Here is a 12087-nt window from a genome sequence, read left to right as displayed (position 1 = left end):
CTTCTCCTTTTGCCTTTAGTCTTTCCCAGCATCAGGGTCTTTCTCAATGATTCAATTCTTCTCATCAGGTGGCCAAAGTATTGGAGCTTCAGCTTCAGCATCAGTCCTTCCAATGAATATTCAGGACTGATTTCTTTTAGGATTGACTGGTTTGATCTCCTTGTAGTCTGAGGGACTCTCAAGAGTCTTCTTAGGCACCACAATTTGAAATTATAAGCACAGACTTTTGTCAGAGCCTCTTAATCAGCCCAAGGGGATGAAATTCATTCTTTCCTTCATATATTCATTCATTTACCAACGTGTGCTGAGCACCTCCAGGGTGCCAAGCACTGAGGACACAGAATCAAGTGAGCACAAAGGACCTACACTCTAGTGCAGGTGATAAATACTGAAACAGGAAGCAATCCCTGTGATGAGATGGGGAGAAGGGGATGGAGAGGGGAAACAGGACAATAGATGAAGAAAGCCTGAAGCGGTAGAGTTCTCATAGGCAGCTCTCCCTCCCCTTCCAGCCTGAGCTCCAGAAATCAAGGGACCAGGAGAGGAGCATCAGCGGTCAGGAGGTCCCGCCTTTGTTTCCTGGGTTCATCACACAGGCCCACAGGCTGGGGGCTTAGACACCAGGCATGGGTTCTCTCACTTTCTGGGGCCAGCAGTCTGAGATGGAGGTGAGGGTGGGCCGGCTCCTTCTTACCGGCAGAGGGCGAGGTGGGTGAGCGGGTTCTTATTTTGTTGACCCCTGGCCCCGTTGTACTCCTGACAAGGCCACTTCCCTAGTGTGTTTCCCGGCAGGCTGACTCATTGGACAGGAAGGGAAGGGCAGCAATGGCTGGCTGCTGACCAGGGACCCCTCACATCTGGACACGCCCAGCACGACCTCCAGGGGAGTGCCCCAGCTCCACACACCAGCCCTCCCTACTCTATGTGTCCTGCCTGGCTAGCAGGCGGCCACCCACCCTCCAGGGGCCGGGGGGGACCATGGGCTCCCCCCACTCTTCCTCCCTGGATAGTCTTTCATCCAAGGGCCCAGCTGTCCTGAGAGGCTTCTGATGTAGGTCACTCACTCATCCATATGTACTGAGCCTTTGTTTCCATTTCAGCAAATAAGTATTAACACCCACATGGGCATGATCTAGGCCCTGGAAATGTAGTGGCAAACAGAAGGACCAGCCATGGTCCCCGTGAAGTTCACATTCAAGTGGATGGAGACAGAGACCAGAAAAATCAACATAACCCCACATCAGCTGCTGAGAAACGCAATGAGGGGACAACACAGGACAGCTGACAAGGATGCATGGGCTGGGCTGGACCACACATCGAGGGGAGAAGCCGATAAAGGTCCTTTAGAGCAAGGCTCAGAGAAGGAAGTATCCTCAGGGAGGGGATCGAGGCTGAGGGAACAGCAAGACCAAGGCAGGAGGCACAGTGTGCCTGACAGTTTCAAGAAGCATCCTAGGTGGATGTCGCTTAGCAGTGCAGTCAAGATGCCTCGTGGAAGCCGAGGTGCAGTCAAGATGCCTCGTGGAAGCCGAGGCCACACTTCCCGCGTGGCCCCTCCTGCCAGCCGCGCTCCACCGGCTGCCATCGGCTCCCCTGCTGCCGCTCCCCGGCAGCCAGGTCTGATGGCCCAGATGGCAACCGCTGCTGCCGGCGTGGCTGTGGGTTCTGCCGTCGGCCACGCTCTGGGACACGCCATCACTGGGGGCTTCAGCGGAGGAAGCAGTGCTGAACCCTTAAGTCCTGACATCACTCACCAGGAGCCTCAGGGAACCCAGCCGGCGCGACTGCTGCAGAATGGCCCCTGCTTCTATGAGGTGAAACACTTTTTGGAGTGTGCCCAGAGCCAGGGTGACCTTAAACTTTGCGAGGGTTTCAGCGAGGTGCTGAAACAGTGCAGACTGGCCAACGGACTAGCTTAATCAAGAAGTCCCAATTGAAGACGTGAAAAATCACCTCTCGTGACCATGTTGATTTAGCATTTAAAGTATAATCAGTAGCGAAGATGTGAAGTGTGAGACCACCCGTTAAACCTCTCCTTAATCATTAATAGGTTTTATGCTTCATGACTGTAGTGGAAGAGGGCATTGTCACTATATAGAAGTTCATTGAGATGGTATTGAGTTTGGGATTGGGCAGAAGAGGCGGTTGTGGCCTCTTAAGTGTGCTTTTCTCATGTTATTGTTTGTGAATTGATTAGAATAAAATGATTTTCTTTCTAAAAAAAAAAAACAAAGAAGCATCCTAAAGTCTGGGGCATATGTTTTGGGGAAGGGAGAGAGGGGACCAGACACGCCATGTGGTATGGGCATGGCATCGTATATCGCAGGCCCTGAGGAATTGGGGTTTTACCCTGAGGGACTGGAAATGTTAAAGGCTGAGAACAAAATGTGCCATGTCTTCAAGGAGTTCCCTGTCTAGAATCAGAAGTGGGGCCAGGGCTCTGTTGACAGTGCTTAGAGGAATGCTAATAATTACATTAGACATGCTAACGATGCTTAGAGGAAATTCCCTGGTGGTCCAGTGGCTAAGACTCTGGGCTCCCAGTGCAGGGGACCTGGGTTCCATTCATGGTCAGAGAACTAGATCCTGCCTGCTCAACTAAGACCTGGCATAGCCAAATAAATAAATAACAATTTAGAAGAGAAAAAAAAGCTTGAAACTCAGCCTCAAGATGGAAAAGCGTCCTCTGCCAGGCTCAGGGAAACACCCACCGCCCGCCTCGGTTCAGAAGCTTACTGTTCTGCATCAATTTCAGCTCTCAACTCTTTGTCTCCAAAGGGAGTGTTTGTTTGTTCATCTTGAATTTAAATCGAGGGGGAAAGTGTTGTAGACTCTTGGTTAACCACCTCAAAAAACTGAGCTGATCCAGCCACAGCCAACCTCATGCCATGGAAAGCAGAACATAGTATGTGTGTGTGTGTGGTGTGTGTATATGTGGTGTGTGTGTGTGTGGTGTGTGTGTGGTGTGTGTATATGTGGTGTGTGTGTGTGGTGTGTGTATATGTGGTGTGTGTGTGTGGTGTGTGTGTGGTGTGTATATATGGGGTGTGTGTGTATGTGTGTGGTGTGTGTGTATATGTGGTGTGCGTGTGGTGTGTGTATATGTGGTGTGTGTGTGGTGTGTGTGTGGTGTGTGTGTGGTGTGTGTATATGTGGTGTGTGTGTGGTGTGTGTGTGGTGTGTGTGTGTGGTGTGTGTGTGTGGTGTGTGTATATGTGGTGTGTGTGTGTGTGTGGTGTGTGTGGTGTGTGTATATGGTGTGTGTGTGTGTGGCGTGTGTATATGTGGTGTGTGTATATGTGGGGTGTATGTGTGCGTGGTGTGTGCGTGGTGTGTATATGTGGTGTGTGTGTGGTGTGTGTGTGTGGTGTGTCTATATGTGGTGTGTGTGTGTGGTGTGTGTATATGTGGTGTGTGTGTGTATATATGTGTGGTGTGTGTATATGTGGTGTGTGTGTGTGGTGTGTGCGTGCTGTGTGTATATGTGGTGTGTGTGTGGTGTGTGTATATGTGTGGTGTGTGTGTGTGTGGTGTGTGTATATGTGGTGTGTGTATATGTGGGGGGTGTGTGTGTGTGGTGTGTGTATATGTGGTGTGTGTATATGTGTGTGGGGTGTGTGTGTGTGTGGTGTGTGTATATGTGGTGTGTGTGTGTGTGGTGTGTGTGTGGTGTGTGTGGTGTGTGTATATGGTGTGTGTGTGTGTGGCGTGTGTATATGTGGTGTGTGTATATGTGGGGTGTATGTGTGCGTGGTGTGTGTGTGGTGTGTGTATATGTGGTGTGTGTGTGGTGTGTGTGTGTGGTGTGTCTATATGTGGTGTGTGTGTGTGGCGTGTGTATATGTGGTGTGTGTGTGTATATGTGTGGTGTGTGTATATGTGGGGTGTATGTGTGCGTGGTGTGTGTGTGGTGTGTGTATATGTGGTGTGTGTGGGGTGTGTGTGTGTGTGTGGTGTGTGTATATGTGGTGTGTGTGTGGTGTGTGTATATGTGGTGTGTGTGTGGTGTGGTGGGTGTGTGTGTAGGCTGCATAAACTCATTGCCCTCTTTGCTTGTCCCTTCCAGCTGTGAGGGTTTCCTAGGGCTGTTCCTCTCTTCTGGAGGGTGCGGCGGGGGAGGGGAACAGGAGAGGAGGCGGCGTTGGGAGACACTTAGGAAAGTGTGGCAGAAATAGACTGTGTGCAAGCAAATGGGGCAGAGAGAGAGAGAAGTTCGAGCAGGGCCCATGGAAGTGTAGTGCCGGGGGAACATTCCTGCGGTTCTCAGGACTGGGGAAAACGAGTTGCAGATCTGGACAAGCCCAGGCAGGGAGGGGTGCGGTGGGATGGACCAGGGCCAGAGCTAAAAATAAGACGGTATTTCTAGCCGAGCAGAAGAGTTAGCATCTGTGGGACAGTGTGAGCCGAGGAGAGTGTTGGCACCACCAGGCACAGTGAGGCCAGAAAAGTGGGGAGGGGTCGCCGGGTGTCAGTCTCAGCCTTGAGAGAGGATGACGCTGCCCTCAAAGAGGAGACTGCTCTCCTCTTCCCAGCCCAGAGAAGCCCAGAGTCTGGGCAAGGGAGGACCGAGGCAAAGCCTGTCCCGCAGCCGGACAAAGGCTCGGGGCAGTTGCTGCGGGCCCACCCCCGAGGCTGGCCTGACTGCCCCCTCCCCCAGAGTAGCAGAGCCGAGGGCCCGCCTCCAAACCTCCTCCCCACCAAGCCATTAAGGAACCCAAGAGTGGCCCGCAGTCCGCAGTCCAGGGAAGGGAGGCAGTATTTAGTGGTTGTTCACTGTGCAGAGATGTTTCCCATAGGGTCCCACAGTGATCCTGGAAGTGAGTATTTTGTTCCTTTTGTACAGATTATGAAAACATGGTTAAGGACTTCCCTGGTGGTCCAGTGGTTAAGACTGGGCTTCCATTGCGGGGTCTGGGTTCAATCCCTGGTCCGGGAAGTAAGATCCCCACATGCCATGCAGCACAGGAGAGAAAGAAAGGAAGGAAGGAGAGGAAGGAGGGTGAAAGGAAGACAGAAAAGCAGGGGACTGGGGGGCACAGAGGACGATGGGAGGGTGGAGGTGGGTAGAGTTAGGGAGCCCAAGGTTCTGGCATTCTGGGGGGGTTTCCTGGACTGCTTGGCAGAGGTGGGTGGAAGGGTTGGGGGGACACCAGTGACAGCATAAGCTGGAACAGCCTGAACAAAGTCCCTGAGGCCAAGGATAATGCAGTTTTATCTAAATATGCAGCTGCTGTGAAACCACAGGAAACCCTCCACCCACCAAACCAAGCCAAGTGTTACACCAAAGCACCCCCAGACCAGACAGCGCAGGAACGTGTGGGTGGATCATCACACATGACAGAGGAACCCATGAAACTCCCAGAGGTCAGAGACCTGGGCTCTGTTTGAGCACTGATTCCAGCCACCTGTGCGATCCTGAAAAGCTCACCTGTAGATGCAGGTTCTTGAGTAGGGGGGAGCAGGGAGTGAGCAATAATACACACTAGCTTGGATTTGCATAAAGGTTACATCAAAACCAAGGCTTCCCTGGTAGCTCAGAGGGTAAAGCGTCTGCCTGCAATGTGGGAGACCTGGGTTCAATCCCTGGGTCAGGAAGATCCCCTGGAGAAGGAAATGGCAACCCACTCCAGTATTCTTGCCTAGAAAATCCCATGGATGGAGAAGCCCAGGGGGCTACAGTCCACAGGGTCACAAAGAGTCAGATATGACTGAGCAACTTCACTTTCTTTCTTTCTTACATCAAAACCAAAGGAGAACAGCTGGGGTAGCAGGGGAGAAGGAGAGGATAGCAGGTATGGAGAAAGTAACATGGACACTTACATTACCATATGTAAAACAAATAGCCAATGGGAGTTTGCTGTATGACTCAGGGAACTCAAACTGGGGCTGGATAACAGCCTAGAGGGGAGTGGGAGGGATGTTCAAGTGGAAGCGGACATGAGTAAACCTATGGCTGATTCATGTTGATGTTTGGTAGAAACAAATGCAATACTATAAAGCAATTATCCTTCAATTAAAAACAAATAAATAAAAAACCAAATGAGAGTCAAATGAGATCCTGAGTATGGAAGGGGCAGTGGAAATTCTCCCCATTTAATATTACAGCCAGATCTCCTAACCTTCTCCTATCAGCCTCCCCACAGTATCCCTGCCTGCAAGAGGGGTTGTAGCAGGATGAATAGGACTTCTGTGGGAACTGGGAATGGGAAAGTTACTGTAAACAAAGTAAATGACAGGGTCAAAGGTAGAAAGGTGGGAGGGAGCCCAGTTCACTCATAGAATTAAAAGGAATGCAAAGTGTTAAATCCCTGTGGGGTCCAAATCCCTTGGACTCTGGGAAAGAAAAAGAATGTTAGTGGAAAAATGGGTGAAATCTGAATAAAACATGCAGTTTAGTTACTAGTGCCATATCAATATTAACTTCTTAGTTTTGACACATCATGATTTTTTTTTTTTAATGTGAACATTACGGCTTTCCTGGTGGTCCAGTACTTGCGAATCCACCTGCCAATGTAGAGGATCAAACACGGGTTTGATCCCTCATCCAGGAAGATCCCACATTCTGCAGAGCAACTAAGCCCAAGTGCTGTAACTACTGAGCCTGTGCTGTGCTCTAGAGCTTGCAAGCTACGGCTACTGAAGCCTACACACCCTAGAGCCCACGCTCCACAACAAGAGACGCCGCTGCAATGGGAAGCCTGTGCACCGCACCTAGAGAGTGACGCCCGGTCACTGCAACAAGAGAAAGCCCAAGGGCAGCAACAAAGGCCCAGGGCAGCCACAAGTGTATAAATTAATAAATTTTTAAAAGGATGTGAACATTTGTGGGAAGTTGTACTATCTTTGCAACTTTTCTGTATAAACCTAAAATTATTCCAAAATAGAAGAGTTAAAAAAAAAAAAAAAAAACACACACACACACACAAAATGGAAGAGTTATTAAGAAAGAGAGACCTGGAAAAGAAAATGGCTACTCACTCCAGGATTCTTGCCTGGGAAATCTCACGGACAGAGGAGCCTGGCGGGCTATGGAATATGGAGTCACAGAGAGCCAGACACAACTGGGCAGCTAATACTTTTGCTTTCACTTTTTCCTTCAATTCTAACTCATCAACATCAAGACGCTGTTATCTGTCTAGGTCAGGTGACAGCTTCCCGACTCAGGACATAGCTGTTGACAGCTGATGTGTGTTGTACAAGCCCACTTGTGCAAATATGTACTTTCTCTGAAATTTTGTTTAAAAAATTTATTTACAATGCTATTTGAATGATTTCTTATAAATGCTGTGAATCTATATTTGTTGCTTTTGTATCTGTGTATTAAAGTTAATTTGCAAAAAAAAAAAAAAAGAGAGAGAGAGAGAGAAGGAAAAAAGACAAAAAAAAAAAAGTATAATAGTACAAAAAGGCTAAAGCAGATAAGATGCCAGAAGAGGGAATGGATGCTGGACATCGACACAGACCAGGTTACAGTGACCTCTTGGGGGACACCATGAGGTCCAGATTCCATCTTTCTGCAAGCGACACTCCTAGGTGATGCCCCCTCTCATCTCTCTCCCCACAGGCCCCAGGGGGCCACAGCTTCTTACGTTCAGGTTCATCTTAATTATATTTCATCTGCCCACATGTGTCTGAACCCACAGACAAAGAACCCAGGAGCGGCATCAGTGAGCAGGTGTGGCACCAGTCAGAGCACAGCAGTCTTGGGTTGGGGGGCAAGGACTGGAGCTGACTGGGGGGAGAACAGGGATCAGGGGAGAGGGACAAGGAGAAAGGAAGTCAGCCTCTTATACAGGGAGGCCCTCAGAGATTACAAAGTCTGATTTTAATGTTTGAGACAAGTCTTTTTGCTTCTGTGACTAAGTACTGCAGATATACTGGCTTAAAATAGCACATATTGGGACTTCCCTGATGGCCCACTGGCTAAGACGACATGCTCTCAACACAGGAGGGCTCGGTTTCTAACTCTGGTCAGGGAACTAGATCCTACAAGCCACAGCTAAGAGTTTGCATGACTCAAGTAAAAAAGATCCTGCATGCCACAACGAAGATCTTGTGTACACAACTAAGACACAGCACAGCCAAACAAACAAACTTTTTTTTTTAATAGCACATATCACTTTAGAATTCTGCAGGTCAGAAGCCTAAAATGGGACAGTGAGGCTCTACTTGTTGCCTCTGGCAGCTCTAGGGGAGAATCTTCTTGGTTGCTGTTTCCAATTTTCATTGTTGCCTGCATTCCTTGGCTTGTGGCCCCATGTCCCTCCCATCTCTGCTTGCCTTCTCTGATTCTGAGCCTCCTGCCTCTTCCTCTAAGGACTCCTGGGAGTACACTGGGTCCACAAGCACACTCCAGGGTTACCTCCTCACCTCAAGATCCTAACATAATCATATGTGCAAAATCCCTTTTGATGTGGAAGGTGATGTCTCCACAGATTTGGAGGGTTAGGAGGTGGGAATATCTCAGTTCAGTTCAGTCCCCCAGTCATGTCCAACTCTTTGTGACCCCATGGACTGCAGCACACCAGGCCCCCCTGTCCATCACCAACTCCCAGAGTTTACTCAAACTCATGTCCATCTAGTCGGTGATGCCATCCAACCATCCATCTCATCTGTTGTCCTCTTCTCCTCCCGCCTTCAATCTTTCCAGGCATTAGAGTCTTTTCAAATGAGTCAGCTCTTTGCATCAGGTGGCCCAAGTATTGGAGTTTCAGCTTCATCATCAGTCCTACCAATGAACACTCAGGACTGATCTCCTTTAGGATGGACTGGTTGGATCTCCTTGCAGTCCAAGAGACTCTCAAAAGTCTTCTCCAACACCACAGTTCAAAAGCATCAATTCTTCAGCACTCAGCCTTCTTTATAGTCCAACTTTCACATCCATACATGGCTACTGGAAAAACCACAGCCTTGACTAGTTGGACCTATGTTAGCAAAGTAACGTGTCTGCTTTTTAATATGCTGTCTAGGTTGGTCATAATTTTTCTTCCAAGGAGTAAGCGTCTTGTAATTTCATGGCTGCAATCACCATCTGCAGTGATTTTGGAGCCCCCCAAAATAAAGTCTACCACTGTTTCCACTGTTTCCCCATCTATTGCCCATGAAATGATGGGACCAGATGCCATGATCTTCGTTTTCTGAATGTTGAGCTTTAAGCCAACTTTTTCACTCTCCTCTTTCACTTTCATCAAGAGGCTCTTTAGTTCTTCTTCACTTTCTGCTATAAGGGTGGTGTCATCTGCATATCTGAGGTTATTAATATTTCTCCTGGCAATCTTGATTCCCGCTTGTGCTTCTTCCAGCCCAGTGTTTCTCATGATGTACTCTGCATAGAAATTAAATAAGCAGGGTGACAATATACAGCCTTGACATACTCCTTTTCCTATTTGGAACCAGTCTGTTGTTCCATGTCCAGTTCTAACTGTTGCTTCCTGACCTGCATATAGGTTTCTCAAGAGGCAGGTCAGGTGGTCTGGTATTCCCATCTCTTTCAGAATTTTCCACAGTTTATTGTGATCCACACAGTCAAGGCTTTGGCATAGTCAATAAAGCAGAAATAGATGTATTTCTGGAACTCTCTTGCTTTTTTGATGATCCAGAGGATGTTGGCAATTTGATCTCTGGTTCCTCTGCCTTTTCTAAAACTAGCTTGAACATCTGGAGATTCACAGTTTACATATTGTTGAAGCCTGGCTTGGAGAATTTTGAGCATTACTTTACTAGTGTGTGAGATGAGGGCAATTGTGCGGTAGTTTGAACATCCTTTGGCATTGCCTTTCTTTGGGATTGGAATGGAAACTGACCTTTTCCAGTCCTGTGGCCGCTGCTGAGTTTTCCAAATTTGCTGGCATATTGAGTGCAGCACTTTCACAGCACCATCTTTTAGGATTTGAAATAGGGGGTATCTCAGGGGACATTAGATTAGAAATGGCCAACAGGCCCAGGAATATCATGATGAACTTCGGGAGAGGTCAACTCAAAAGAAAAATGGAGAGAGAAAAAGGGGGCGATGGGAGTCCAGGGAGAGAGCGGAGTAGAGAACACAGGCCAGGAGGAAGACTCACCCCCTTGCAGCTTTTCCACATGTTTGCAGAGGGTTCCTCCAGGCCATCGAGGAACTGGATGCTTGGAGAACACAGAAATCAACCAAATGCAAGTGTGTTTAAAGGAGTTCACCACCAAAGCATGGACACACATGTGTGTGTGTGTGGTAATCAACTGTGTTCCACTCTTTTGTGACCCATGGACTGTAACCTGACAGGCTCCTCTATCCATGGGATTTTCCAGGCAAGAATACCGGAGTGGGTTGCCATTTTCTACTCCAGGGCATCTTCCCAACCCAGGGATCCAACCCAGGTCTCCAGTGTCTCCTGCACTGCAGGCGGATTCTTCACCACGGACCCACTGGGGAAGCCCAAGGAGCAGCAAAGACGTTTCTAGAAGGGAAAAGAGTGAACCAAGATGGCGCAGCACCTGGGACAGTGAGGGGGAGATGTCTAGAGGGAAGGGCTGGTCAGCAGGGTCGCAGCAAGGAGAAATGGCCATTGGTGTGGCGGCTGGGAGGGGAGGTGAAAACACCCCACGCAGATGGGCGTGGCCCGTCTTCGTCGCCCCAGTCCTGTGTCCATGTCTTACCAGCAGGTGGGGCACAAGAGCCAAAGTGGACCCTCAGCCCCAGGAGCAGGGTTTTTCCAGAAACAGGATTCTCTGAGGGAGGGGAGGAACTCTTCCCACTCCTTCACCCTTCACCACAGAGCCTGGAAGACCTCGCTGCCTCCATGTGATCTCTGACTCAGGGGCTTACCCAGATTTTCCCCTTCCAGTTAAAGCAAACCATGTTTTTTCCATCATTCCATTTCCCGGTTGCCTGTAGGACAAAACACCCGTCACAAACACATGCTGCAACAGGGACTCGTGCCATCGGGAATGGAGATAAAGCCTAAAGGTGCGTGCTCAGTAACGTCGGACTCTGTTCCTCTGTTCCACACCGTGGACTGTAGCCTGCCAGGCTCCTCTGTCCATGGGATTCTCCAGGCAAAAATACTAGAGTGAGTAGCCATGCCCTCCTCCAGGGGATCTTTCCCATCCAGGAATCGAACCCGTGAATGGAGGAGACCTGCCATCTCCTAATTCAATAAGTCATGGTACAGCTACTATGTATGAAGTGGATGGCTGGTGAGAGCCCACGTATAGCACCGCTGCTGCTGCTAAGTCGCTTCAGTCGTGTCCAACTCTGTGTGACCCCATAGACGGCAGCCCACCAGGCTCCCCCGTCCCTGGGATTCTCCAGGCAAGAACACTGAAGTGGGTGGCCATTTCCTTCTCCAGTGCATGAAAGGGAAAAGTGAAACTGAAGCCGCTCAGTCGTGTCCGACTCTTAGCGACCCCATGGACTGCAGCCTGCCAGGCTCTCCATCCATGGGATTTTCCAGGCAAGAGTACTGGAGTGGGTTGCCATTGCCTTCTCCACACATAGCAGGAGGAGGAGAAAAAAGAAGATATAATCTGTTTATAGGACATATATTAACTTAATCCTAAAAATGCATTTCAATATACTTTGTTGTTGTTCTTCTTCAGTCACTAAGTTGTTCCATCTCTTTTCAATCCCATGGGCTGTAGTCCGTCAGGCTCCTCTGTCCATGGGATTTTCCAGGCAAGAATACTGGAGTGAATCCACCATGAGGATCCTAGGATGCTAATGAGGTACCTCGAACAGTCAAATGCATAGAGTCAGAAAGTACATTGGTAGATGCCAGGGGCTGGGGGTGGTGGGGATGGGGCCTTAGCATTTCATGCGGACAGAGTTTCAGGTTTAGGAAGCTGAAAGATTTGGGAGACAGATGACAGTGAGAGCTGCATAACTGTGTGAATGTACTTAGTGCCACTGAACTGTACAGTGAAATATGATTAAAATGCTGTGTTTTATATTATGTGACTTCTGGAAGAGGAAATGGCAACCTATTCCAGTATTCTCGCCTGGAAAGTCCCATAGACAGAGGAGCTTGGAGGGTTATTCTCCAAGGGGTTGCAAAAGAGTTGAATGTAACTGAGTGACTGAGCACATGTTATGTGACTTTCACCATAATT

At 48.9% G+C, this 12087-nt stretch overlaps 1 protein-coding gene and 1 pseudogene across 1 annotated transcript in view; one reads left to right on the top strand and one right to left on the bottom strand.

The window, feature by feature from the left end:
- The first annotated feature begins 1514 nt into the window (after nucleotides 1-1514).
- On the top strand, nucleotides 1515-1919 carry LOC138079205 (coiled-coil-helix-coiled-coil-helix domain-containing protein 2 pseudogene; annotated as a pseudogene).
- A 2803-nt stretch (nucleotides 1920-4722) lies between these two features.
- Nucleotides 4723-12087, bottom strand: part of TNFRSF1A (TNF receptor superfamily member 1A) — a 144679-nt gene continuing 137314 nt past the window's right edge. Inside the window, exon 11 of the mRNA XM_068970429.1 lies at nucleotides 4723-4733. The gene's annotated coding sequence lies outside the window, so the exon portion shown is untranslated. The remainder of the gene's footprint in view (nucleotides 4734-12087) is intronic.

Source organism: Capricornis sumatraensis, chromosome 4 (assembly GCF_032405125.1).
Source record: "Capricornis sumatraensis isolate serow.1 chromosome 4, serow.2, whole genome shotgun sequence".
NCBI classification, from domain to species: domain Eukaryota; kingdom Metazoa; phylum Chordata; class Mammalia; order Artiodactyla; family Bovidae; genus Capricornis; species Capricornis sumatraensis.
The sequence above is the reverse complement of the archived record's forward strand: the minus strand, read 5'-3'. Positions and strand labels throughout refer to the sequence as shown.